This window comes from Leopardus geoffroyi, chromosome C2 (genome assembly GCF_018350155.1).
Source record: "Leopardus geoffroyi isolate Oge1 chromosome C2, O.geoffroyi_Oge1_pat1.0, whole genome shotgun sequence".
NCBI classification, from domain to species: Eukaryota; Metazoa; Chordata; class Mammalia; order Carnivora; family Felidae; genus Leopardus; species Leopardus geoffroyi.
Window position 1 is genome coordinate 28,510,473 of NC_059333.1, and position 24,195 is coordinate 28,534,667.

Sequence of the window (24,195 nt, forward strand, 5' to 3'; positions counted from 1 at the left end):
AAATGTGATTAATTCTTACACTTGGATCTTATACCCTACAACCTTTCTACATATTCTTAGTAGTTTTTTTTTTTTTTTTTTTTTTTTTTTTTTGTAGATTTCTTATCTACATACAAGGTAATGTTGCCTGCAAATAGAGAGTTTTAACTTTTTCTTTTCCTGTTTATGTGTCTTTAAATTTCTGGCCTGATTGCAATGAGTAAAGTCTCAGAGTGGTATCTAGAGCAAACGTCTTACCTCTTTACCAGCGTGATAGGGCAAAGCATTCAGTCTTTCACCATTAATTATGGTGTTAGTTGTAGGTATTTGTGTCAAAAAGGAAGGGTTGTTTTCACACTGAAACAATCAATTAATGTAATATAGCTTAATATAACGTAGTAATCCATTAATGATAGAATAAAGGATAAGAACCCCATTAAGCATCTCAGTAGATGCAGATAAAAGAAAACAAGGAAACAGAAAACAAAATAGAGTTTAAACAAAGTAAGAGGTAGAGAGGAAGCTACTTTCCATAAAGTGATAAGGAGAAGCTTCTCTGAGGAAATGACATTTAAACTGATATCTAAACAACCTGAAGGTCCTAATCATGCAAATAACACAGTGAAGAGTAGTTTCGCACTTGGAATCTTGTTCCCTTTGTAATTCCAACACCTAGCACAGTCCCTAGCCCCTAGAATTTGTTCAACTTAACAGATAGTTTAGAACCTTGCTTTCTTAGCATCACATACATTCCTTTTACCATCTTTATCATTAAATATTATTTGAAATAATATATCTTGATGATTGCATAATATTCTACAGAAATACTTCTTTTCTACAATTCTCACAAAGTTATTTAAATGTTTTCTTACTCATAGAAATCCTTCCTATCTCCATAGTTCAAAACACCTGGCACATTCAGTTTCACTGACTTGGACTTAAGACTGAATTACTCATCTATTGATATAAGACAGTTTTAATCTGTGAGAGGTGTTTCTTTTATATTATCTTTTGCTAATTTTTATTTAAATACTTATTAATCTTTCACGTGATCACGTTAGCTCAAGGGGGTTAAAACGATGCTTTAATAGAGACCAGCCATTAAACATCAATACAAACTATTCTAGAATGTGGCACCGTATCAGACACAGATTGTGAGCTCTGGATAATTTTTACTCTTTACATGGAAAATGTAGTCATGAACTTCATATACCATTCTCCAGTGTTTTTGCCCTACTTGAATTGAAACCATTGTAGGTGGGTTATACCAGAGAAGAGTCAGATTTATGTTCCAGAGAACTGCCATGGCCCCATCTTGGTTCCAAGTAAAATATACCAGAGTTTGAATTCCACTTTAAGCTTTTACTGGTTTTATGATTTGGGGTAACTTAAACTTAGTTTCCTCATCTATAAAGTGGGGTTGATAACAGTTCTCTCATAAGGTTGTTTTAAAGATGGTGTATAGAGAGAGGTTAGTGGAGTCCTGATACACAATAAGTGTCCAGAAAACAAGAGCTTTTTAGTCTCTCGTCACGGGGGTGATGATTGGAGTAGTAACTACAAGGGTTTCTTATGCTTCAAGACCTCATCAGCAGATGCTGACCAGCTTGTTCATAATGTGCCTCTGAAGATGTTTACTGATACTTTTGTGAGGAGTTGGTCATTTTCTTCACTGAATATAATATACTTGGGGTTGTTCGGAGACTATTTCTTGTCTGCATGTGTACCAAAAGAGATTTGGCCCAAAAGGTGGTATTTGAAAGTACTGTTAAGTTAGATCTTTTGACATCAAACTTGTAAGTCACTATTTGCAGCATTCATAAATGTAGTTATGGGTTCTACTTTTTTTTTTTTTTTTTTTCCAAGAAGGAAAGAAATGCAACTGAAAACTGAGTAATCAAATTCTTGAATTTCAGTGCTTTAGTAGGTAATGTTGACCAGGGATAAGATGAGGTTGCCTGGGTATAGCTTCTGAGGTTGGGCCTGGGAATTTAGGACGTCCCTAAGGCCCCTAGCATATTCAAATGAGAATACTAATATAGTAGCAAATATGGGTATTTTTAAATTCACGTGTAAATCACTGCCTTCTAGTTATACATAATCAGAAGTGATTGTCCCCTATTCCTCTTAGAGTTCGTACCAGAATTGATAGTTAAGACTCCATTTAAATCCAAGATCTGTAATATTGGGACATGACATTTACCTAGTCTTCCTCATTGTCTGTTTCCCCTTCTATAAAATGGGATAATGCCTTCTCTGCTTGTTTCACTGAGTTATGAAGATCAAATGAGGTCATGCCCATAAAAGTGCTTTATAACTGGTAAATCACTTGGCTACTAATTATTACTCCAGTTCATCCTGTCAGACCTGCCCTTTTCTCACTACTGTTGGCTAGGTCACTGGTGGAGGTGACGTGATAGCTCAAAACTCTGTAATGTACACCCCCTCTGAGGAGTATTTTACTTGTACAAGTTTTACTTGTACTAGGGAGTGGACACTTGTAGACTGCTGCTGTTTTCATCCTTGAATTTGTTTTATTGATTACCAAAGTAATACATGTTTATTATAAAGAAACTAGGAAATATAAATCAGCAAAAAAGGAAAAATAAAAATTATCTCTAAATGAAATAATTGCTGCATTTATTTTCATATACTTTTGAAACACATTCAGGTTACTGAACATAATGCTGTGTTTCCTATTTTTATCACTTACTATGTAATAAGTTATATATGATGATATACTATAATTTTTTATGTAGTATTTTAGTGTATACATAGTATCTCACCATGTAATATACGAAAATTTCCCAGACTTTTTATTTGGAGATTCAATGGCTGTTTTCAATGGTTTCTACTATTATAAATAATGTATATTATGACATCCTTATGGCTAAATACTTGTATATATCCTCATTAGGATAAATCCTTGACTTGGAATTGCTACATCAAGGAGCATACAACATTTTAAGAAATTTAATTTTTTATAGCTTTATTGAGTTATAATTGACATCCAATAAACTGCACGTATTTAAGGTTTACAGTTTGATCAATTTTGACATATGTACATACGCATGATACCGTCTCTCCACAATTAAGGTAGTGTCCTTTTGTAATCCCTCCTTCCTGTACCTTCCCACCCCTGTATCCCCAGGCAACCACTGAAATGTTTTCTCTCCCTCTTGATTGCTTTGCATTTTCTACAGTTTTATGCAAATGAAATTATACCCTATGTTTTCCTTTTTGTCTGACTTCTTGCGCTCAACATGATTATTTTGAAACTCATCCATGCTGTTGCTTATATCAATAGTGCATCCTTTTTTGTTGCTGAGTAGTAAATGTTTCATTGTATAGGCATACCGTAATTTATTTACCTACTGATAGGCATTTGAGTTGTTTCCAACAACTTTATTTAAAATAAAGTTGCTTTGAAGATTGGGGTACAAGTCTGTCTATGAACATAAGTCATTTGATATCTATTACAAATTTTGTGCTAGAAAGGTTACATAAATAGTATTTTGTAACAGAAAAAGCTTAATATGAGAAAAAACTATATATATTTTTTTCTTTTTATTTTTCTGTTTTGAAAATACACCTTTGGAAGGATTTAGAATTTTTAGTTGTAACTTAATTGAATTGATTTGACTGAAATTTAAAATTAACAGAGGTTATAAGTATATCTGAAACAATTATAAACCTTTTCACAGTTTGTTTTCTTGAAGCATCTACTTTTATCAAATGTACTGTCTAGAAAGCCAAGATATGTTGCTCTCCTTTAATGGATGATTCATATTTCATAAAAGCATATTTCTCTCTTAAATGCCTATTTCTACATGGAACTTGAACAAGAAAAGATACTGGGAAAAGTTTACAGAACTTCACACAAGATATTCCAGAATCTGGTTTGGAATAGATGCAAAACTATCTTTTTCCTTTTCTTCAGATGCACATGAGACTGAAGGAGGAACAGGGAATCTGAAGACTCCAGATGACAGGAGAGCTACTTTTCAACAGCCTTCTCGATTTCCTTTCTCAGAAAGTAGATACAAACCTTGTTGGAGACAGATGGTGAGAATATTTTTCCTGCATTCTTAAGGCTTAATCAATGTAATTTTAATATATTTTGGACCATAATTTCTTAGTTATAAATTAGCTCGTAGTCACCAGATTTATATTTTGTGTTATATCTGTGCAAATTATTTCATTAGGCACAGTGTGGTTTAAAACAAAACAGTGAATTAAGATACAGTCTAAGGAGCTTACAGCGAAAGGAGATAAATAAATTTTATCAAGCAGTAGAAAGAAGCTAAATGCCCTAAGAAAGACACGAGAGATTCTTCAGAATTCAAAGGTATAGATTACTTCTGGAGAGGGATTGAGAAGCTTGAAATCAGAAATATTAGTTGTGCTGATGATAATTTGTTTTTACCAAAAACCAGAGAAAATGGACAGTTAATATAAAACCCGAAATAGCAATCTGATTTCAGATAAAAAGTTAATTATTGTTTTGAGGAAAAATAGAAGCATGTTTGGTTATTGTGGTTTTATCACAATCTGAGTCAATGATTACTTTTTGAATTATATAAAATGGTTACCTCTTACAAGGCAGATAGTATATTAGCATTTCTGAGATGTGATAAAATAATCTGATTAAGTTACCACAAGTAGGTGGGCAGTACGACAGAAAGAGATGGGCAAGTGGTTAATTCTACTTGGATTAGCACTCCTGTTATCTCGTATAGCTACAGCCTAAATGAATTTGTCATGTCTTAAGCTCTTGCACTTTGCGCTGCTTACGCCTGGACAGAAGCACTTCGAGTAAACTGGGAAAGGACATAGTGATGAATTATTGTGCTTATAATTAGTTGTGAAGAGTTCACTTTCAATTAGCTAGCTGAAAATTCTTGTTAGAAGAAAACAGATAGGAAATCCTAAAATTCACGGTATTTTAATGGACCCTGATGTTTCAAATTTTTTTTTTCATCGTTTATTTATTTTTGGGACAGAGAGAGACAGAGCATGAACAGGGGAGGGGCAGAGACAGAGGGAGACACAGAATCGGAAACAGGCTCCAGGCTCTGAGCCATCAGCCCAGAGCCCGACGCGGGGCTCGAACTCACGGACCGCGAGATCGTGACCTGGCTGAAGTCGGACGCTTAACCGACTGCGCCACCCAGGCGCCCCTGGACCCTGATGTTTCTAAAGGGGGATGGCAACTTGGAGCCAGATTTTTTCCTTATTTTATGTATGAGATGGTGGGCACAGTGCTAATACAAATTCCTCTTTCCTGACTATTCTGAGTATATTCAGAAAACCCAGGGATTAAGTTATTTAATTATTCTTCTTATTTTTTTGTTTTAATCATTCTCTTTGTTCTTTCTTGTAATTTAAGTAGGAAAATCTTTAAACCATTGTATTTGTCAAATAAAAGGACTATACAGTTACTAATAATTTTTTGGTTTGCTAGTCATTCCTCACATATTCTTATATTATTTTTTCCTCTAAATTGAGATTTTAAATCGACCAGTTTTATTTGTTAAATGCTAAGAGTTCTTTCATTCAGGTATAATTATGTGTTAATGACTGATAGTCCAAAATCTGCTTTTATTATTTGATGAGCATAGTTGTTACTGCGCTCTAATTCTCAACTTTTAATTTTGTTAAAATGAAAATTATAATCATGCATATTCTTGTGACCCACAAGATATAATTAGTTTGTTGTTCTTAATTTGTCAACACCCTTATTTTACCAAGTAACCAACAACCACTTATGACAGTTGGATAAATAAATCATAGATAGCCAGCTGGCAAATTTACATAGCCAAAAAGTTGTCCTTGAAAAATGATCAAATTTAGATCTTTTCTCCCAGATAGAAAAGACAGATCATTTTGAATGTACAATGAATAGTTTGAAAGCATATAAAAATGAGCTATTAGTGATGATCACTTATGTACATTTAAATTTTTTCAAGATTTAAAAATGAATATATGTTCAATATGTGTTTTTTAAAATATGTTTTGTTAAACAATTCTTTGTTTTGAACTAGAGGTCCATGGTCAAATAAATTTGGAGAAGTTGTCATAATATATCTTTTCAGTAGGCATTCTATTAGTCAGCTGTTGGATTCTTAGTTTCCAAAGGAGGATTTTTATATATGTCAGAAGACGAGTATTCGATAGAATACAGTTGAAGAGTGTGAATTAATATATTATTCCATGAGGTTTTACTATAATCTATCCATTATACAGCTACCCTCCAGAAACAGGTATGTCATATTTTTAAGTAATGTTCTTGAGAATGGGAGGCCAAAGAAGGTGATAAGGAAAAAGGAAAAGAATTTGATTCAATGAATATTGCAAATCATATAAAGTATGAAGTGTTTATAAAGCTTCTCCGTGCTTTAGGCCAGATTTCCTTTGCTCACTTGTCAGCTCTGTCTTTTGGAAAACAAAAAACAAAAAACAAAAACTTATCCCATATAAATTACAAAATAAAATCACCTTCTTTAATGTTTTATAGGACTCCATATACTTTCTGTGCTCTTTTTATTTCAGAGTGCAACATTTATTAGCTAATTTTAGTAAGTGTTGGTAATACAAAAAACAGTGACCATCTCGGGTGGAATTAGATAATTGACCATAAATCAGTTTAGCTTCAAATACTCATTTTCTCACTAAGTGGAGTTTTTATTGTTCTATCTTATGATTTCTCGCTGGGAAGAGTTCTTTAATGTATATATTTTTCTTCTAGTTCAATTAAATTGTTGATAACTATTTCAGTAGGTTTTCTGTCAGATATAGAAATGTCTGTATGAAGACACAAAAATGGCCAGTGATTCAGCTGGTTCTAACAGATTGGGTTACCAGGTTGGTAAGTCTAGTTGTCTACATGGAATGCCTTCCCCAAACTTTATAAAACATGCCTCATAGTAAGGTTTTTAATTTAAGAAATAACACTTTGAAAAAGTGCTTAAACTCCTACACAAGGTTTTCAGTTGATAACATGGTACAGGTGAAACCAAGATCAATCCAGAATCTAGGGGAGTTATTTTAGTTGGAATTAATTCCCATAAATTAACTTGGCTTTCTCAACTGATGTTTCCTTGGTTTTGTGGACAACCTGGGCAAGAAAATGTGGATGCTGGGCTCAAATGAAGCATTAATTACCAACGTTGCTTCCACTCCCTCTTTAATTTCCTTTCCCACAGCCAGCGTTTTGTCTCAGAGTGCATTTCTCATCTGGAGTGTTTGTGCTAGAAGCCTCCTTACTTATGCCTTTGCCTCCACAGCCACTACATTTTCCTAAAACTTCCAATTCACTCCTGTTACTAGTCTGATAAAGTAATTCAGCAATCCCAATAGCATAATGACCATAAGAAAGTAACAGGTCTTCCTTAATCCTAATACACTGTTACAATGGGAAACGTTAGTATAATTAACATTTTGCTGAACTTGGTGTCTTTAAAGAATTGGCTTTTTCTTAAGTCTTTTACTTAATACCTTTAGTAAGCTTTACCTAATACCTTTAGTAAGTTAATGATATTAACGAACATCATTTTGAGAGGAAAATTCTCCACTATACCAAGCCAGCATGTCAACTCAGGGTTTTTCTGTCCCATGAAAGGTGGCAAATGAAATAATTAAAATAATTTTAAAATGTGTTGATCAGAGTGTCAATTCACTTTCTCTTCTTACACAGACCCTGGTCATCTTCACTTAAAATAACTAGTGAACCTGATATTCTCCTTGATTCTCTGCTATGTTTGCCCATCAATCACATGGCCTGCAGTTTGCGCATCTGAAATTAGTGTGATTCTAACAGTAGGGTTTATGCCCTTCATCTAGATGACTAGAATTTCCCCATTCTGGATTAGAGATATGCCAGTAATTTTCAAACCCCATTTATTTTCTTTTCTTCATTTACTTGTAGAAAGATTATTGACAGTACTGTCCATGCAAGTTCTAGCATGAAGCTTTTCTCTCTAGTTTACTGCCCCTCTGTCCCACCATCTTGCAGCCTGTTCTCCAAGGTTCTCAAAATATCTGTGGTGAAGAACCAGCTTTTGTTTTCACTTCATTTTTTTTTTTAAACAAATTACTTTCATTGTATTTTTTACAAGTTTCTCTCTACAACAGGTTGGATATTAAGAAAAAGATATACAAATTATAAATCCAGATTTTTCATCACTGAATTCAACAGATGACCTCAAATTACTTTATCAAATTCCATAAAACTTCCTAATTACTCAACAGTTTCTGTTATTTGAGTAGATTACTTAACATTTCTAAAACATACTGTGTGCTGTTGGGCTTCCCTGCTGGGACTGATGCTCCTCCCACTGCTTAAAGAGAGCCTTTTAACTTCTGTTCCATTTGGCAAAGCCTTGATTATTGCCAGTCAATTCACATGCCACCTCGATGGTGTGCCTTCACAACTAGCAAACACGTTCCCTGCCTGTGTTCTTCCCAGTAATTTGCCCTTCCATTTTTTTTTTTTTTTTTTAAACTGTGTCCATACCTTTTCTGTTACTAGTATCTCACCAAGTTGTGGACTATATTTTTTCTGACAGGATGGTGAGCCTACCAAGGGCTAGTTTGTCACTTAGTTATCCTTCTGTCTTCAGTTCTCAATACATAGCAGCCTCTTTATAAATATCTGTGGATTTGTTACTTCTTGCGTGGTAAATTCAGAAGAGGAGTGACTGCACAAAAATAGTAGATATCTCCTACCCTCTTTAGTCTACTAACTTTCTTTTTTAAAAGATCGTTTTTTTGTTTTTTGTTTTCTTCCCCCACCTGAGTCTTTGAGACATGTCTGCACAGAGAACAGTATTTATCTGGCATTGTTAAAAGTATAAATTGTTGAAAATTAGAAAGTAGAGATATTGTTTGAAGATTGAAACCAAGATTGTGAAGTTCTTGACTCTATGTCAGTAGACTAGCAGCAGTTCTCGAACTTTTCAGTCTCAGGACCCCTTTAGGCTTTTATATTATTGAGGACCCAAAAGAGCTTTTCTTTATGAGGGCCATATCAACCAATATTTGCCATATTAGAAATTAAAACTGAGAGGGGCACCTGAATAACTCACCAGGTTGAGCATCCAACTCTTGATTTCAGCTCAGGTCGTGATCCCAGGGTCATATAGGCCTCCACGCTAAGCATGGAGCCCGCTTGAGATTCTCTCCCTCTCTAAAGAGAGCTCACGTATTCTCTCTCTCTCTCAAATTTAAAAAAAAAAAAAATTTTTTAAAGACATTAAAACTGACAAAATATTTAAAACTCAAGAATATACAAGGCTATGTTCCTTTAGTCATTAACACATTATCAGTAACACACATCACTTACTTCTGTGTACATTCATGAGAGAAAGAGACAACAAGCAGGTAACAGGTTGTTATTATGAAAGTAGTTTTGACTTCACACACCTCCTAAGAGGTGCTTTAAGAATTTTTTCTTTACAGGAATTGTCTAATTGCCAACAGAGTATTCTCTATTGTTATTTAAATAATGTTGTATCCTACTTTTCGTGTTTGCAGATTAGTAAATTTTTTTTTTAATCTGCAAGGCTTATCATATTACCCATCCTCATATGAATGTCTAGACATAAAATGTGCTGCAAAGTATTACAGGTAGGATGGAGATGCTTACTCAAGGAAAAGTCATTTTATTTGTAGATACTTGGGGAGGTCATCACTAGTTGTGCCCTGTCAGTACCCTGCTTTCAATTGCTAGACCTTTTTATGACCTGTGGACTTCCAAACACTTCTCCTGTGATGGATTCTTCTTACTTTAGAGGGTTTGGTGATTTGGTCATTTTCTTCATGATTTCACAGAGTAAAGTTTATTTCTTCAGGGAAGTGAGAAATATTCCCTTCAGAATCTTTCTTCTTCTCTCCTTTGTTTGACCTTCCCCTCTACTTGCCTCAACCTGATCCCCGATGCGGGCTTTCCTTTTCTGAGAGTACAGTCTGCTCTCTGGCAGATAGTTTCTTGGCTCTAGTGACTCCTGTTCTTTTTCACTCCCTACCCTCTTACCTTGGCTGATACTCTGTTAAATTCTTTCTGAGGTCTTAGCAGGACAGTCAGTCTCTGGAGTATTTGACGACTCTCTTCAAATTGCACGGGTACTGGGTCTTCCCAGAGAGTTCTGAGATTTCATTGCGTACCTTGTCAGCTGCATGGGGATACCAAGATGGCTGCTGGTTGGGACTTAATTCACTAACAGCTTAATATTCTTTGTACTTGTAGTCTGTTAACTGTGTAATGGTGTCATGGTGTGAACTATAATTTAGGGACTTATTGTTATAAGTGATACACTAGAAGTACAAAGCTGATAGAATGTTGGGGACTTTTTATTTTTTAATTCTGAGTTCTAAACATAGTATACACAGAATAAATGTTTGCTGAGTTAATTTTATTCTCATTAGTGTTGATGGAACTCTTTATAATGTGGGAGCTCCAGCAACCACATTATGGTTTAAGCCAGACATCTGTCTCCTATGGCCAAGGGAAGATACCTTCACACTATTCTGAAAAGTTACATGTTCCTGCCTTAATAGGCAAAAATCCTTACTTGATATTTAATGAAGAGTGTTATTTTAAATGTACAAAATTCAAATCTCCAACAGAATCTGATTCTGACTCTTTGTTAAATACCTCTACAGGAGTTCCTGCTTTTCTTGAAACTTTGTCCAAAGCATGTCAGCAAGGTGATTTACAAACCTGGGCTTGAGATATGGTTATTATTTTCATAATTTTTTGATTTAATGTGCTTGCTATTAAAAATATCCTATTTTATAGCACTATTTATGTTCTACACATTGCTTTCTAAATATTCAGACCAGCCTTTATCGTTTTTTGGAGTTATCTTTTTGTTCAACATTCTTGCCCCTGTCTCATTTGGACCATGTTTTCTGTGCTAGTTCATCTCAGTTTCTCCCCTCCAAGCTGTCAACAACTCTACAACTTTTGTTTTTGTTTTTGACATGCGTTTAATCAGACTATTGCCTGTAACCCTTCCACTGCCCACCAGATAAAGGCCAGCTCCTTGTCATGGCCTTGATTCAAAGTCCTTGGTCCCAATTGCGTTTTCATCCTAATCTCTAGTCACATTGGACCACCCCCCCTTCCTGTCTCACACTCAGCTCTTCCCTGCCTTTGAGTGCTATTTCTGTAACCTAGAGTGATGCCATTCTCTTCTCCCTGGCCAGCCCTTCCTTGTTTTTTAACCATCACTGACCGCCACCTAGGGCACATGTACCTGTGAACTGAAAACCTAGTTACTGCTCACTCTGTGTCCCTAGAGTCCTTTTTTTTTTTTTTAACAGCCTCAGCCACAGCATTCAGTACAGTATATGCTCTTGTCTCCTTTTGCACAGGGACTAAAGAAATGTACACGTATGGTTCACTCTCATATATTGTCTGCTTACTAGGTGTTACTTTACCCTTTTCCTGTCCCATTCAGAAAAGTGTGTCTGAATTCAAGTAAGTGAAAGTGTGGTTGTTACTCAGCATAATCTTGGATTTACTTAGCCTATTTTTTTTTTTAAAGGACCTAATTTGCAACCTACCAAACCTTAATAAACTCTGTACCTTTTACTAAATATTCTCTCCGACTAGTTACGTCATACCTTTTATCTGATGATGACAAATTAACATGTTCTAGATGGAAAGGTACTTAAAATGCAGTATCCTAAAGACAGTGATATGGCTATTTGTTCCTTCGACTACTTCTTGGCAGCATAGCTACTTAATAAACTTTGAAAACATTGCCAGGGAAGACTCGCACCCAGTTCTTGGTTCGTGCATTGGAGATACTACAGCACAGTAACAACGTTTCACACTGATTTTTTTTCCTAACAAGGCTGACATTGCTTTGTTCATTTTATGTTCCTTTTCACTATTCTGATTTTTCCCCCTCTTAGCAGTGTATCCATCATGTTAGATATAAGAACTTTGTAAACCTATGATGTGATTTTGTTGACCTGTTGTCATTTTAGTAAGCTCTTTGTAATATGCATGAAGTTTGTGACTTAACCAGCTACGGCTTAGTCCTTAAAAAAAAAAAAAAAAGAATTCTAGAGATTAATGTGGATGGAAATGTTTCCTTATTCTTAACCTCTCACTGTGCTACAAATCGAAAAGATAGCAAATAGAGCTTTAAGTTTTACATTCACTACATTAAAATATGGTCAAGAAAAAAAAAATTGACCCAAATTCTTTAATCAGTGTCACGGGAGGTTTGATTTTGAGAACTAATAGCTGCCCCATCCTTTGTGATTGCTTGCTTACGTAAATTGTTATGAAAGAATGCTTCTAGGTAAACTGTCTCTCCAGAAAGCCTGTGATTTGTTCTGTTCTGCTTAGGAAGGGTTAAGAGGAGACAACATCCTGTCAAAGACCTTGTTTTTAATTTTGCCTCTCACACTGGCACAGATCCTGCTAAGAGCAGCCCAGATTAGTTCGGAAAACCTTTGAAGAGATTTAAGATGTCCTTCAGCTAGTTTGAAGGTTTTTGTCTTGCAAATCCAGTACAAGGGCGCCTGCAGGCATCTCGACCCTTGCTGTGCTGCTGATGCAGCTCAAGGTCACACTAACCCGCCCTGTGACATTCAACAACAAAAAAAAAAATTATGCGGTGAAACTGCTTCAGCGTTTAGCCAACCAACAACTTCCTTTAGTGAGGAACTGAGGAAGAAGTCTTTTTTTCCCCTCTTTTTCTTTTTTTGGGGGGGACTCTGTGAATTTTTTGCTGTAGGAAATAATCCCGGATTTATGGTGTGTGTGATGACAAGGTCATTTCTTAATTAGAACACATGTAAAGAACAAAGCTAAATGGCTTCAAAACAGCTTTGTAGTTGATGGAGAGGATTTAAATTATTTAAAGAGATAGTCACCCATGTATGATGGAAGCTGAATTCTAAAGGCATTAACTCCTTCTTTCCAGTCTACTTGCCATTTCTTTCTTTGAATTCTTACGTCTGACTTTAGAAGGTTGAATTCTAAACTAAAGAAAATTTATAAATGCCCATTTTTTCACAATGTGAAACATAATTTATGAATCAAATTCTTAGATAAACTTTTAATGGAGAAGTTTTCTTCCCACGACAATTCTCTCCTAGAAACTTCATCAAATGACTTGATTTAGGAGCTAGGAATTATGAACTTTTCCCTCTGGCAACTGTGATTTATTTCTAATTTGTTGGAGGGGGATGAGTGAAGTGCTTTTTATTGCCTCCCCTTGTCTTCCTCACTCTTACCCATTTGTGATGTAGAATTCTAGTTGAGCAATTTATCCCTGCTTCTTTACAAATTATAGCACCTATCATTCAGGTTTCTCAACTTTCAAAGAATCAGCGTGGGAAGATAACATGCTTTTTTCCAAGGAAAATAAGGAGCATTGGTTTAAAATGGACTTTAAGAAAGTTGTTTCTGAACATACGTAACTTTTTCAGGGCACGGGGAAACCGTGTCCATAAACGTTAAGCCATGTTGGATTCCCTCTCCTTTGTGCGCCATGTTTGCCCATTTTTGTTCCTTTTCTGCTGCCTCCCAGTGCTAACTACCAAAGACATCCGTTGGATACAGTCCAAGTGGATTGGCTTTCTATGCTTGAGACTCAATGCGTATCACCTCTGCAGGAGCAAAATAATCTGAGTAGTTTAATGTAGTTGTTTTTTTTAAAAATATATATCATATAGAGAAGCATGCATTGCAGTTATTTCTTTATACACAGAATCACACTGTGCAGAGAAATTGAACATCAACATAATGATATCAGCCTAACAGTTTTCCCAGAATCCATACCCAGTTGCTTTCGGAGAGGTATTTCCCAGTAAGTGTGATTAAAGTAGCATCGGGGCAAGTACTTTATGAAGATGGATAATATTTGAGGTGTGATTATTTGAACTGGTATTTTCGATTCCGTGGGCCACACTTAAATTTAAGTGTGAGGGGATAGCATGATAGATTGTATAAGAGCAATTTAGAGTTAACTAGACTTACTGTTCTGAAGGATTTTCTTCTAGTCGAGAAATAGTTTATTTGGGTCTTCCCAGAAAAGTAAAAAGGTATGTATACTATTAGGTAATGAACATTTTAAAGGATTTGAGGCTTATAAAAAAGAAAATGCCAGAGGGAAAATCTACATGCAAGAAAATGCTTAGCGTGACTCTGTACATCCCTGCCCTTGCCTGGGGTCTGGTATGCCCTTATGTCATGTATGACCCAGGCTCACCTGCTAGTAATTTCTAATTCACTGTCCTAATTCATCGATTTGTTATCACTAATTGTTCTTCATTTACTTCTGTGTAGTTTCCAGTACCTAAAGGGTTGAAAGGTTGCTGTAATTGGCACCCGCAGCTGCTCTTTCTTTTGACAGGGGATAATTTTGCAGCCTATGCTTTGTGTGACAGCTGCCTAATTGGGCATTCTCCCCTTGTAGCAAGCCTGCCTCCTCCAGCCTCCCTGCTGACAAATGGTGGTGGATTATAGATGAGGACACGCTGACCCATTCGACCTTGCTGAGACAGCGGGGAGGGGCCTCCTGCTACTTGAGGGAAGCTTTAGGTCATTTAGAGGACAAGGTCATGAGCCAGGTGGGGAAATGACATGATATCACATGACAGTAGCCTGATGACACGGTCAGTGTGTCAAGGACAAATGCATCAGTATCGATTAAACATTATTGCAATACTTCATTGAAGGCCCCAGTATTTCCTAATTGTTCCTGCTGCGTTATTTTTTTTTTTTTTTTTTTTTGAAGAAAAGGGAAGAGTGCAGAATAAGACACATGTTTTTTTATCAGTGTTAAAGCATTTGCGTACATGAAAATAGAGCTGGTTTAGGAAGCCTCCTTTTAAGTTTCTTTGACATCTAGAGTGTTTTGTTCTTAATTGTTTCTTAGTTTGCAGACCCTTGACTATCAGTACTTTTTTAGGAGTTATTTGAAAATTAAGGCAAGCAAATGAAAATGAGGTAATATGTGTTGTTAAAACATATTTAACAACTTCTGTCATCACCCTACTCAATGATTGGCATACCTTTTAACATTTTGGATAAAAGAAGAAGAAGCCAAGTGAAAATCCTTCATAGAGAGGAACCTCAGCATTGTGGATTTATGAGATCAAAATTACCACTATGCTACCATAATTATAAAGTGTTTAAGATGTTTTTTTAAGTAACATTTTAAGACCTGGAAATATTTTTTAAATAGGTTGGGGTTATACCCAGTATAAAAACTTTAAGATAAATGAAAATCTTCCGGACATCTTTTCATTATTGGTAATGTGCATCCTTTTCTTGAAGAAGTGGACTTGAGCTATTTTATTACCTTTTTAAGTTTAAAATTTAAAGAATCTTTGCTGTGTCTGTTAACCCTATGTTAATACCTGAAAGTATAAGTCTATGTACACTGTATTGGATAGTCCAATTTAGAAAAATGCCATGTTTAAAAAACTGAATACTGTCATGCAGAGAATACTGATCATGATCCTCATCTCTGGAAAATCATAATTATTGTTGGGTACTGTTGGATCTAAGCCCCCAGTCCAACAGGAGGTGATTTTATGCTCTGAAATTTAAAAAAAAAAAAAAAAAAAAAAAAAAAAAAAGAAAGAAAGAAAGAAACTATTAGTGGTAAAGTGTGATGAATTAGTTCACCGAAGTAGACACATCTGTATTTTCGTGGCATGTGCATGGTGTGTGTGTGTGTGTGTGCGTGCGTGCGTGTGTTTAATTTTGACCGTGCTGTGCATGTGTTAGCTGCTCTCAAGCCCTGACTGAAGCTTGGTGGAGGTTTAATCCTGTGCCCTTGTACACGTAGACTTGATTAGTAGTTGTGGTTATCTCAGCAGAAGACATACCGCCCTCCTCCTAGTATTGGTCGGGACCTGGGCATTGGGGAGTCAAGGCAAAGGAGAAAGAAAAGAGATTTTACATTAGTATTCTATGAAAGCCTTACTGTCTGCAGAACAAATTGATTGCTCCGGTGTACCTGTGCTTGGCACCACTGCTGTGAAAGAAAGGTAGGGTTGTAATCTGTTTTATTGTATTACATATTGTGACACTCCAGGAATATTTAACATGCGCTCTTTCTATGGCACGTGCTTGAAGTCTAAGTAAAGAAAAATGAAATAAATGAATGGAAAGTATGCAAGAGCAGTGGGCTACAGCTTTGTTTACTTCAATCCATGAGAGTTCATTCGAATAAGATAATTTTGCTGAAAGCGTCACCGGGAACATAACCTGATTGATAACGAAATCCTGTAAAGTGTTCTGAGGCACTAATCTGCTTCACTGCTTGAAACGTGTCAGACGGAGATGAAATTCAAGCTAATATTGTGAGGATTTTAAGCACAAAATGAGTGGGAGAAGTCATGGAGGACCTAGTTGGTTTAGGAAATGATTTTTAATTATGTTTCAGGGTATTACATTGTTAAAGGTCCTACCTAATGTGGTACAGAGAATAAGAAAAAGAGATTTTCAATTAAAAAAAAAAAAAAAAGAAAGAAAAGAAAAAGAGGTAGCCGCTATACTACATTAAACTATATTAAGGAAATTAAGAAATGTGTTATTTACTTTATTCTTTTACTAGTTTCATTCATTTGCATAAACACTGTACTGTTTGATTCTGTTTTGGGAAATTGAAACAGTTTTTCTAGTTTTTTTTGTTTTTGTTTTTTTGGTTTGTTTTTATTTCTGGGAATGTTTTTCAGATAGAGACTTAACAGTATAAAATTCAGGATTGCTCAGTATGAATTAAATAAATGTTTTAATATTTCACAAAACGGTAGAAATATCTGTGATTGGGATTTGACCCCTTGCCATTTTCAGGCATTCTTGAAATGTTGTAGCTGCACTTTTGAGGTTACATATAAATCTGTACTGTGAAAGGGAGAGGAGATATTCCTCTTGTCCAAGCCCCTTGCCACATTGAACTGCAGGTGCCCTTTGCCTCCTCTGTCCCCATCCTGATCCTTTGATTATAATCGGAACACTTGATTTAGGAAAGAGAGGAAGCAGAATAGCTCACTGATGGAATTAAAGTTGTTTTCCATTGTTTACTTTAACAATGAAATTAGTATATAGCTTTACAGGTTTTACATTACATTTCGCTTCTGTAAATATGTGAGTAATTGTTGTGTATATACTAACTTTATCTCACAAAAACATCCTGATACAGAAGATCAGTGTAATCAGAGGTCATGGACATTGGTTTAGACTTGCTCCCTGATACTTTTATAGAAAATGAGTGAATGGAGAAACGTATTTTAAGCATCTGTTAAATAACAAATACAAATGTACCAATTCCTGATATGATTAAAATTTAAGGTTATATTATCTATAAAGGGAAGGGATGTTTTCAGAGAACTTTTAAACTTGATGGCAAAATGAAAACTATTAGGTTTTCAGTTGAATGTAAGTCATCAAAATGATTAGTACTGTACTCTTATACACTAAGTTTTGTGGGTTTTTTCTTATTGAAAAAATGTAAATTGAAATAATGTAAAGGAAAAATAAACCATAGAACTAAGAGCCAGAATATTTTCATTTCTAGAATAAAACGTATTTTGAACTTCTTCTACTTTTAATTTTAGTTTTTAGTTTTGTAATTGCTTTTCAAACTTTGAAAATTTTGGACTCTTTTACCTTTTTAAAAGAAATGAATGATATGCATATATATAATCTTCAGCCAACCAGAATGGGAACATAGAGGAGAGAATACCAAGTAAAAGAAATTGATATTTATGTTTTCTTGTTGTTGTCTTTTTTTTTTTTTTTTTTTTTTTTTTGGTGGAGAGGGAGGTTGCTTTTTGTTTACCAAAGGACCCACTATTCTTACTGTACCTGGCACATAATAACTGCTCAGTAAATATTTCTTGGTCAAATGAATAAACAGCACTCAACCAACACCCCCTGCCCCCCATACACACACTTGTTTTTTTCCTCTGGTCTATTTACAGTTTCAGTTTTTGCTGTGCTGATGGTAGTGAGTTTTTAGCGTCAGCTTCTCTTCTGAAAATATTCTGTGTGTTGAAGGAATAGAGATTTAGAGCTTTAGAACCAACCTAGGGACCATGTTTATAGAATTGTTTTACAGTTAGAGTAATTCACTCTGCCTCACATCGTTCTTCCTCTGAACATTAGATGAGCACATACGAGTATATGAGTTCCTCACTTCAGATCGACTCGTCTTTTTTCCTCCTATACTGGTCTATGATAAGACATTTTCTAAAGCTATGAAATCTGTTTCTTATTTAGATTCTTTTTGCGAATCTAGGCACATTATGCTTATCAACCAACACCAACACGTTACATTGAACATCCAAGAAAACTGCATGTTCACTTTAGTGTTCACTTTAGTCAGAGATACCTAAGCACACTAAATATGTGACAAAAACAATGTTTAGCATGTTATCATGACTATTAATTTAGGCCATGAAATGAAAGTCATTCATGAGGACAACTTGAAATATGTGGGTGACAATTCTCTAAACTCAGTTAATGAGCAAAAGTTTTTATTTGGTGTCCAGCATTAGCTAGGCTGGGACCAGAGTTTTTACATGGTAGCAGCCTCAGAAAGCAGTTAATATAGAGTATGTTTAACAATTGAGAAATCTTATAGCCACAGTAAAATTTAATTCATTCCCAAATAGGATGTATATTAAAGCAAACTGATGTTACATCATTTTATATACACACAATTATGGATTGGTCCCCATGAATGTGGACCCAGTATATTTTTATACTGGAAAGAATGACAAAATACTGAGTATCACTAAGAAAGATATTAAAAACTAAAGAAAAATCTTTATATAAAATTGTAGTGTTTGTATTAGTGTAAATATGTGAATGGTGCAATCACAAATAAACGCATTATGGTCTATTGATATTTAATATTTTATGGCAATGTTTTCTTTTTTTTTTTTAATTTTTTTTTTTAACATTTATTTATTTTTGAGACAGAGAGAGACAGAACATGAATGGGGGAGGGTTAGAGAGAGGGAGACACAGAATCTGAAACAGGCTCCAGGCTCCGAGCTGTCAGCACAGAGCCCGACGTGGGGCTCGAACTCACGGACCGTGAGATCATGACCTGAGCCAAAGTCGGCTGCTTAACCGACTAAGCCACCCAGGCGCCCCGGCAGTGTTTTCTTTAATAATGTAGTAATTGCTGAGCAGTGAAAGAGGACAGCTAGCATAGACTCTTATTGGGAAGGAACCTCCAAGAGGGGATACCAGCGAGGCATGGCCTCTTTGAAGCATAATTAAATGCTGAATTGCCAAATTCGAGAAATATTCTGATTCAGATTGTCTTCAGAAAGATTAGACTCCTGGGGATGGAGTTAGGGTTTGTGGAGGGGTCCCAGCATGTCAGATGGGTATCCAAGTTAAAGACGGTCTGTCCAAAAATCAGTGCCTGACAAGAGTAGACTTGCCTTCATATAGCTGGGCTGAGATTCATAACCTAATTTTGTTTCTAGCTGAGAAATGAATAGGGAACTAGAGAACTGACAGAAAACCAAATTGACCACCCATGGAGGCAATGGGGAACCTAGTCAGCATTGGAGGTGTGGTTTGGGGACTTGGCCATCTCAGGCTCAAAATTCAACTCTGTACGAAGCTTATAAGTCGTAGGAGTTGACTATGGAGCCTTTCCCCCACGTTAGTGGGGGAAAGAATTCCATATGTATCTCTTTGATTCAACAGTTGGGCAGAGCTGTTTATAGGCAAACTATTTAACATCTTTAAACCTCAGTTTACCCATCTTCAAAATGGGATTATTCTATATCTGCCTTTTGAGCTTATTATGAAGATTAAATGAAAAGACACATGAATGGTGCTTGGACCTTATACATATTTGATAGTTTTGGTGAGGGGGGGGGAGGGGGGAGGGGCTGGTGGTTTGTGTGTCTCAGTGTAAGACAGCCAAGCCCTGTGTAGATGTATTCTTTATGCTACTAATGATAACAGAGGACTTGACTAGTTAACCATAATATGATGCAGTAGAACTGGGTATTTCAAAATGAATGATATAGTCTTTACATCTTTTATATTCAACATGGTAAAGCTATTTATAAACTCTTATTCCTATTTTTTACCTATCAATTTAGTTTCAGATTTCAACATTAAAAAAAGTCTGTAATTTTAATAATATGATTCCTTGTCAAAATATATACTTGATCACTTATCTGAGTTTTATTTGTATTGACTGTGTTAAAATATGTATAAAAACTGTGCATGATTTCAGTGACCACCTTTCCATGTAAGAGTGTAAAACGCCTAAGTAGATCATGGCTCTCACTTTAGAATCTAGAAGTTTACCTTTCTTCAGATGCCACTCATAGTTTCTAGACTCTTCTTTTCTCCCTTAAGTTGTAGAAATTACTTAGCAATTACAGACTTTTGTAGATCTTTAGGAGACTGGGATGATCTAAGTTTAGAAATGTGAATGGCAAATAAGTAGCAATTAATACAATACTTTCTCTGGAAGGCACAGAAAAGAGGAATATTAGAACTGCTTTATGATTGATCTGAGTTTAAAGGTAAACTTTTTCATTGGGTAGTACTTGTAATTTTAAATGAAGTGATTATTTCTTTTGATCTTTCTAAAAGCTCATTACTTAAAAATCAAAGGATTCCCTTTTTTTTTTTTTTTCAACGTTTATTTATTTTTGGGACAGAGAGAGACAGAGCATGAACGGGGGAGGGGCAGAGAGAGAGGGAGACACAGAATCGGAAACAGGCTCCAGGCTCCGAGCCATCAGCCCAGAGCCTGACGCGGGGCTCGAACTCACGGACCGCGAGGTTGTGACCTGGCTGAAGTCGGACGCTTAACCGACTGTGCCACCCAGGCGCCCCAGAAATCAAAGGATTTCTTAAAGCATCTTTAGTTGGCTTACATGATAAATTTAAATGATTATATATATATTTCTTATACTGTAAGTTGCTTTTCGGTATAAAAATTATGTGGTCAGAGAGAAATATGTATAGATACCCACTTACTCAGCAAAAATTTAGCGTCTCAGACATACCTGTGGCAAACAGAATAAAAGCAATCCTGGTCCTTGTGGAGCAATAATTACAGCATAGTACTAGAAGACAGGCGTTAAGTACTTTAAAAGCAAGGAAAAGCAAGTAAGGAAAAGTATAAAACTACAGAATGAGAGAACTCCTAAGACAACTGTGTTTTCCTGGGTGCTTTGCTAGGGAATAAAGCCATTGGGAAAGGCTTGTGGGAAAGGAGGTGGACATATAGGCTAAGCTGGGGAAGGAGGCAAAGAAGCAAAGGAAGAGCCTTTCAGGAAGAGGGAACCACACATGCAGAGGCTAGAAGGCCAGTAAGAATTGTCTGTTCTGGCACCAGCGGACGTTTGCATAGCTTGAGTGATGCTGTCCAGTATAGCAGCCATGAGCCATACGTGGTTTGTCTGAATTGAGATGTCCTGTCAGTGTAAAATACACTCTACAGAAGGCCTGACCTGATGAAAAGAATGTAAAATATCTTAAGAATTTTATATATCACAATGTTTTGGATATATCGGGTTAAATAAAACCTGTTCAAATTAGTTTTACCTTTTTTAGCTTTTAAAAAATATGGCTACTAGAAAATTTTAAATTACATTTCTGATGCTCATTATATTTCTGTTGGACAGCACCTTAGTAGGATGTAATGAGCAAGAGACTCAATGACTGGAGATAAGATTGGGTAGATTCACTGGAGCCAGTTTACAAGGCCTTGCGGACCCGTAGAGGGGAATTCAGACTTTATTCAAAGTGAAATAGGAAACCGTTATGGGTTTTTAGCCAAAGGGATTTACCTTTTACAAAGAGCATTGACTACAATGTGGAGAATGTATTGGAGGGGGGCCAATTAGGAAGCTAGTACAGTAGTACACACATAACACAGCTAAACTGGTTATCCCAACAGCTGTCAGATAATGTTATATAAAAAATAATCTCTGTAATCATCAATGAGTTTCTCAGTGTTATTTGATAGAATTTCTTAAGCTGTGGATGCAGACATTGGTTTAGGTTTACATGTATAAGAATTTTCTTTCCTCCATGTTCATGGAATATTAAAATTCTCACAAATTTAAATATCGACCAGCCTCGGAGAACACGGTTCATGGAAATAGCAATACCTGAAAAGCCTGTATAGCTTGAAAGGTTTTTAAGAGTTTTGACAAGACTGAAATATCTCTTAATACTTTGGGGTTCAAGTACTTATTTGATGATTTGATGGAGGCTATTGACGTCATGGGTCTCTCAGGCCAGCACAGCCACCTCTCCGGGAGCCTTGGATCTCAAATTTAAGAAATGTCATCATGCCCAACTATTTTCTTGGTAATCTCCCATCTCTTGTCCCAACTATTTCATCCTCCCAATTATTCTCTTGGTAGAGTTTATTCTCCCTCTTTTGTACGTGAAGAAACTTGAGACTTAAAGTAATTAAGCAAGCTGCCAAGGTTATAGGGTAGTAAGTGACAAACCTTAAGCTGAAACTCAGATCTTTCAGATATGTGTTGTGATTTCCTCTTATCTAAATTGTTCCTTTTATGTAATGTGTGTGTGTATTTGTGCACATGAATGTGAATTAGATTTGTCATTAGTTTTATTTGGCTCAGAAGCTATATTTGTAGTACCACTGTTTAATTATATAAAATTGGAATGATTCATAACTTTGGCTTTTCACTATTGCTTGTACTATTCTGTGGTGGTACACGTTTTGGGTTATTTTTCATAGTAGTAGAAAAATGAAGAACATATAGTCTAATTTTGGTTTTTTTAAATTGTTTTTGGTTTTTTGCTTTAGAGGGAAAGATAGAGTTTATTTACTATAGAATCTGCTTCCACTTAGGAGTACTTAGAGGATACCAGCCACAATTCTATGTACTTTGCATGTTTTATTTCATTAAATCCTTTTTACAGCCTTATTAGATAGTAACATCATTTCTAGAATCACAGAAAAGCTAATATCTGACTTAAGATTTAAAGCCCAAATCCTCAGCTTCAGTATGTTATCCACTTTTTAGGTGTATTTAAAACAATTATCTTCTCAGTATCCATTATAGAGCACTTACACTGTCGATAGTATTTTTCACTGCAAAAAGCAAAGGTTGTTTAAACATTAAGTTTTTAAAAATCACATTTCCTTAGCAAAATTAAAATTGGTCCAAGTTTTATCACTGACAAGGCTGATACTTTTCAGTAAACTAATAGTTTTATTTACTTTTGTTAAATGAAAACAAGAGACGAAAAATCAGGTAGCACTTAAGTTCCCACTGTAACAGCATAAAAATCTAGCATTTTGCTTGTAATGGATGATCTTATAAATAATTGGATAGTGGAATCAATAGGCCCAATACTGTGGCTAAGCAATGTCCTATAACTTAACGTACCAAGTCCTAGTAGAATACATCTTATATGGTTTTACTTTAGATTTCAGATTCTATTTGTTAGATACTCTGTTAGTTAGGTATGTGGTATTATATAAAAGGTTGTTTAAAATACTTGAGTATCTGGGGCGCCTGGGTAGCTCAGTCTATTAAGTGCCTGACTTTGGCTCAGGTCATGATCTCACGGTTCATGGTTCGAGCCCCACTGTAGGGCTCTGTGCTGACAGCTGAGAGAGAGCCTGGACCCTGCTTTTGCTTCTGTGTCTACCTCTCTCCCTGCCCCTCCCCTACTCGCTCATGTGCGTGCGCATGCTCGCTCGCTCTCTCAAAAATAAACATTAAAAAAACTTAATAAAATACTTTACTATCCAAAACATTTGCAATGTAGTACTACCTACTGTAGTTTCCATTATACTATTTGATTTTGGAAAGCATAGGTTTTGCCTGATTAACATAAAATTATATTAAAACAATTATGTAAATTATCATCAATATCTATTAGAGATGTAAGCAGCGCAGAGAAGGGGAGAGTACATTTCCATTTCTTAAGGACTTGCTGTGTTGGGTGTTTTATATCCGTTATTTAAGTCTTCACAACTGTCTCTGTAGATAAGTTGATATCGTACGTATTAAACTGAGGCTCAGACAGATTTACCCAGAGTTGCAGAGCTAGTGGATGAGCCCCAGTGCTACTGCGTTTGAAGTTCACAGTATGTTTTATAAATGAAAACTGGAAGGAGTTTTTGATTCTACAAATTGTTTGAAGGTGTAAAAGAAGCTCTTTCCAAAGGGAACTGTGGAAAATCTGACTTTTAGATT

General features: G+C 35.7%; 1 protein-coding gene across 2 annotated transcripts in view; it reads left to right on the top strand.

Annotated features, from left to right (window-relative positions):
- NRIP1 (nuclear receptor interacting protein 1) overlaps positions 1-24,195 on the top strand; it is a 100,175-nt gene that overhangs the window by 46,038 nt on the left and 29,942 nt on the right. Inside the window, exon 3 of one of the 2 annotated variants that reach the window (XM_045501616.1) lies at positions 3,920-4,044. The gene's annotated coding sequence lies outside the window, so the exon portion shown is untranslated. Of the gene's footprint in view, positions 1-3,919; positions 4,045-15,594; positions 16,003-24,195 lie in introns of those variants that run through there. The other variant, XM_045501617.1, reaches the window with a different exon arrangement.